This window comes from Schistocerca nitens, chromosome 8 (genome assembly GCF_023898315.1).
Source record: "Schistocerca nitens isolate TAMUIC-IGC-003100 chromosome 8, iqSchNite1.1, whole genome shotgun sequence".
Lineage (NCBI taxonomy): Eukaryota > Metazoa > Arthropoda > Insecta > Orthoptera > Acrididae > Schistocerca > Schistocerca nitens.
Window position 1 is genome coordinate 289662782 of NC_064621.1, and position 5215 is coordinate 289667996.

The following is a 5215-nucleotide window of genomic DNA, read 5'->3' on the forward strand; positions in this document are numbered from 1 at the left end:
TGGAGCTACACGTTAACTGAATGAGATTTTCACTCTGCAGCGGAGTGTGCGCTGATATGAAACTTCCTGGCAGATTAAAACTGTGTGCCCGACCGAGACTCGAACTCAGGACCTTTGCCTTTCGCGGGCAAGTGCTCTACCAACTGAGCTACCGAAGCACGACTCACGCCCGGTACTCACAGCTTTACTTCTTACACTTGGCAGAAGTAAAGCTGTGAGTACCGGGCGTGAGTCGTGCTTCGGTAGCTCAGTTGGTAGAGCACTTGCCCGCGAAAGGCAAAGGTCCCGAATTCGAGTCTCGGTCGGGCACACGGTTTTAATCTGCCAGGAAGTTTTACACGTTAACTGTTCTGCTGTTCACACGCAACGTACTGAGCCACCGTGGACGAGGAGGAGGAGGAGTAGGTGGAGGAGGAGGAGAAGGTGGAGGAGGAGATGCAGGAGGAGGAGGAGGAGATTGGTGTTTAACGTCACGTCGGCAACGGGGTCATTAGAGAAGGAGAACAACTCGGATTAGGAAGGACGAAGAAGGAAATCGGCCGTGCCCTTTCAAAGGAACCGTTCCGGTATTTGCCTTAAGCGTTTTAGGGAAATCACGAGAAACCTAAATCTGAATGACCGGACGCGGGTTTGAACCATCGACCTCTCGAATGCGAGTTCAGTGTGCTAACCACTGCACTACCTCCTCGGTCCAAGCCACCATTTTCCACAGTCACTTCTCGCTTCATTCTCTCCCTCGCTAGTCTCAATAATGCTTTTCTATCGGGAGATGTTCAATATGTAACCACTTTTCTTTTTAAAATTAGAGAAACATGTTGACTAATACTGGTGTATTCTTTTCCTTTATTTTTCCATGAAAAACATTTTAAAAAATGGTTCAAATGGCTCTGAGCACTATGGGACTTAACTTCCATGGTCATCAGTCCCCTAGAACTTAGAACTACTTAAACCTAACTAACCTAAGGACATCACACACATCCATGCCCAAGGCAGGATTCGAACCTGCGACCGTAGCGGTCGCGCGGTTCCAGACTGTAGCGCCCAGAACCGCTCGGCCACCAAGGCCGGCGAAAAATATTACTACATTTATCGAGGCATTGCGCTGCCTTCCTGTTCCTACGATTATGGAACGTCCCTTCCTGTTCACGTAGATATCCCTGGTGTAATTTCGATTAAGAAGTGCACTAACGGACTGCTTGGTTCACGCCAGTACGTACGTTCGAGTAGGATGCTTCCGAGACTATAGGGAACGTAATTTCTTTCTTTGAATTCCATCTCTTAGAGGAACTGGTAACCAGGTTAGGAATTTGAAGTCCAACTACAGCCCGATTTAAAATAGTTGGCAATTCACAGGTACCAGACTGTACTACTTCCGATACCAATACGCCAATGGGAGCTGCACTGGTATTATCGATTCCCCTATGTTCCCCCTACTGTTGCGCAAAACGTTTTGTGTGCGACTTGTCAAGTAGAAAATCTTTCTGGACGCTAAAATTTTGTCTACTTTTTCAGTGATACGCTTACAGAGTACGGTGCAACCAGTAAGTGTGCAGACATTTTCAGACATGCTAATGGTGACTGTGTGTTGAAAATGGCTCAAAGAACACATATTGATGCCGTTATGAGGGGTAGAATAATAGGGCGACTGGAGGTTGGTCAAACACAGCAGGTCGTAGCACGGGCCCTCCGTGTGCCACAAAGTGTGATCTCAAGATAATGGCAACGAGTCCAGCAGACAGGAAACGTGTCCAGGCGCTACAGTACGGGACGTCCACAGTATACAACACCACAAGAAGACCGATATCTCACCATCAGTACCCGCAGACAGCAACGGAGTACTGCAGGTAACCTTGCTCGGGACCTTACCGCAGCCGCTGGAACCGTTGTCTCCAGATGCACAGTCTACAGGCGACTGAACAGACACGGTTTATTCGCCCGAAGACCTGCAACGTGCATTCCACTGACCCGTGGTCACAGGAGAGCCCGTAAAGCCTGGTGTCAAGAACACAGCACATGGTCATTGGAACAGTGGCCCCAGGTTATGTTCACGGACGAGTCTAGGTATAGTCTGAACAGTGATTCTCGCCGGGTTTTCATCTGGCGTGAACCAGGAACCAGATACCAACCCCTTAATGTCCTTGAAAGGGACCTGTATGGAGGTCGTGGTTTGACGGTGTGGGGTGGTATTATGATTGATGCACGTACACCCCTGCATGTCTTTGAAAGAGGAAATGTAACAGGTCAGGTGTATTGGGACGTCATTTTGCACCAGTATGTCCGCCTTTTCAGGGGTGCAGTGGGCCCTACCTTCCTCCTGATGGATGATAACGCACGGCCCCATCGGGCTGCCATCGTGGAGGAGTACCTTGAAACAGAAGATATCAAGCGAATGGTGTGGCCTGCCTGTTCTCACGACCTAAAACCCATCGAGCACGTCTGGGATGCTCTCGGTCGACGTATCGCTGCACGTGTTCAAACCCCTACGACACTTCAGGAGCTCCGACAGGCACTGGTGCAAGAACGGGAGGCTATACATCTACATCTACATACATACTCCGCAAACCACCATACGGTGCGTGGCGGAGGGTACCTTGTACCACAACTAGCATCTTCTCTCCCTGTTCCACTCCCAAACAAAACGAGGGAAAAATGACTGCCTATATGCCTCTGTACGAGCCCTAATCTCTCTTATCTTATCTTTGTGGTCTTTCCGCGATATGTAAGTTGGCGGCAGTAAAATTGTACTGCAGTCAGCCTCAAATGCTGGTTCTCTAAATTTACTCAGTAGCGATTCACGAAAAGAACGCCTCCTTTCCTCTAGAGACTCCCACCCGAGTTCCTGAAGCATTTCCGTAACACTGGCGTGATCATCAAACCCACCAGTAACACAATCTAGCAGCCCGCCTCTGAATTGCTTCTATGTCCTCCCTCAATCCGACCTGATAGGGATCCCAAACGATCGAGCAGTGCTCAAGAATAGGTCGTATTACTGTTTTATAAGCAGTCTCCTTTACAGATGAACCACATCTTCCCAAAATTCTACGAATGAACCGAAGACGACTATCCGCCTTCCCCACAACTGACATTACAAGCTTGTCCCACTTCATATCGCTCTGCAATGTTACGCCCAAATATTTAATCGACGTGACTGTGTCAAGCGCTGCTCGTCCACCCGATCCAGAGTATGCCAATCCGTTGTTGCGGCCTGTGTATGTGTGCATGTTGAACATATCCCATATTGACGTCGGGGTACATGCGCAGGAAACAGTAGCGTTTTGTAGCACATGTGTTTCGGGACGGTTTACTCAACTTATCAGCAATACCGTGGACTTATAGATCTGTGACATGTGTGTTCCCTATGTGCCTATGCTATTAGCGCCAGTTTTGCGTAGTGCCACGTTGTGTGGCACCACATTCTGCAATTATCCTTAATTTATGAGCATGAGCGTATTTTAAGTAGTGAAAGTGAATATATTAATGATGACTAAAGTCTCCGTTATGTATATCTGTCGTATTTAGTAAATTTATAGAAAACGCCTACGAACTTATGTAGAAACCTAATAGTTACTAGCTCCCCCGGGAGCGAGTAAGACCTTCAGTGTCACGTGCTGTGACGAAAGCGCCACAGCCTGCCTTTCTCGTGGGCCTCGTTTGTTCCTGTCTCTATGACGGGAAAATTTTATGGGGCAAAAAAATCTTTGGCCCCACTTAAATTAAGAAATTTTTTTGACGTGTTTCGAGACCCATCATGGAGCTATAACACACGTGAATTTCTTATATTCTGAGCGATTTTTTTTTTGGAGATAGACACTTGAAGGCTTTTTTCCTGTCGCCTTTGAGACTGAGCACTGTGGTGTCTTCCTGAAGACAGTACTTGCGACGACAACATCTCTACTTTGGACCTCAAATGTCAGACACCACATGATTTGAGCCGGAGTATAACGTTTATGACGAAGGAAATTGACGATCAAGCTTGTTGGTTGACTGTTTAGGCATAACATTCGGAATTTACAAGATAGGAGAAAGATGAAGGCAGTGAGATTTGGAAAGATGGTCCTCGGACGGCACCAGGGAGGCGGGAGGGAGTCGAGGAGCGTAGGCGGTAGCATGGGGTCAGCGGAACGGATGGGCGCGGCCAGCAGAAGCGGACAGCGCTGCTCCTCCAAGGACTTTGCTGTGAAGTTTGCGAGGGGCGCCGTCGGGCGGACCAGAGGAAACTTGTGGCCCAGGCTATAGGGAGGGCTTTCGGAGGACGCTGCTGCTAGAGGGGAACGGGAGAGAAAAGCAGCAAATCGGAGCCCGCGCTCTGTCTCCAGCAAGACGCTGTCTACTTCTGCTCGCAATAGTTTTATTTTTTAAAACAATCAGCCTCCATACATCGGTACTCCCCTTTCTACGGAAGCTAAAAGTACACAAAATGCGGCTGGAGGAAGAACCCTCTCTATTTTGTATTAGCGAGGGTGGCTGTTTTGTTGGCGCAGAAACTGAGTCGTCTCGGCAAAGTTTTCACACTTTCACTCAAGGGTTAAAATATTCCTTATCCTTTGCGATGAGGACGACTTAGCAGGGGCCGTAATAAATCCTTTGCGCTTTTTGTGCCAAGAAAAAAATTTTCACAAAATTTTTCCTTCAATATTCGAAGGATTGAAAAAAATCTGTCCGAGACGTGTCGCATTACCGACATTGCTAGATCGGGCTCGAGCCGTAGCCTTTCGACAGTTTTTTTCAGAGGCACAACAGAAGCAGCTGGTCTATATAGACTCTGGTTTTACGTTTTCTAACACACAATTCAACAAAACTCGACGTTTTAATTTCATAAAATGGCCATATGGTTAGTGAAACTGAACAGTTCAAATGTCTGGATTTCAGATAGATAATAAACTAGAATTATATTAATACCGTCAGATCAACGGGGACGGGTGAAAATGCGTGCCTCGACCGGGACTCGAACCCGGGACCTCCTGCTTACATGGCAGACGCTCTATCCATCTGAGCCACCGAGGACACAGATGATAGTGCGACTGCAGGGTCTATCTCGCGCACGCTTCCCGCAAGACTCACATTCTCACCTTGTATGTCCACACACTACATTCGTAGTGTCCCACCCCAACACAGTCATTACTCGTAGAAGACATTCTTCCAAGTCCCGTAAGAGTTGGGGGATTTTGTGTGCATCCGCACAGAAGAAGAAGGTCATGGCCGGTATCGCCAGAAC

At 48.0% G+C, this 5215-nt stretch overlaps 1 non-coding gene across 1 annotated transcript; it reads right to left on the bottom strand.

The window, feature by feature from the left end:
• Positions 1-4930: 4930 nt before the first annotated feature.
• Positions 4931-5004, bottom strand: Trnat-ugu (transfer RNA threonine (anticodon UGU)). The gene has a single exon. It is a non-coding gene; the product is annotated as a tRNA-Thr (tRNA).
• Positions 5005-5215: the final 211 nt, after the last annotated feature.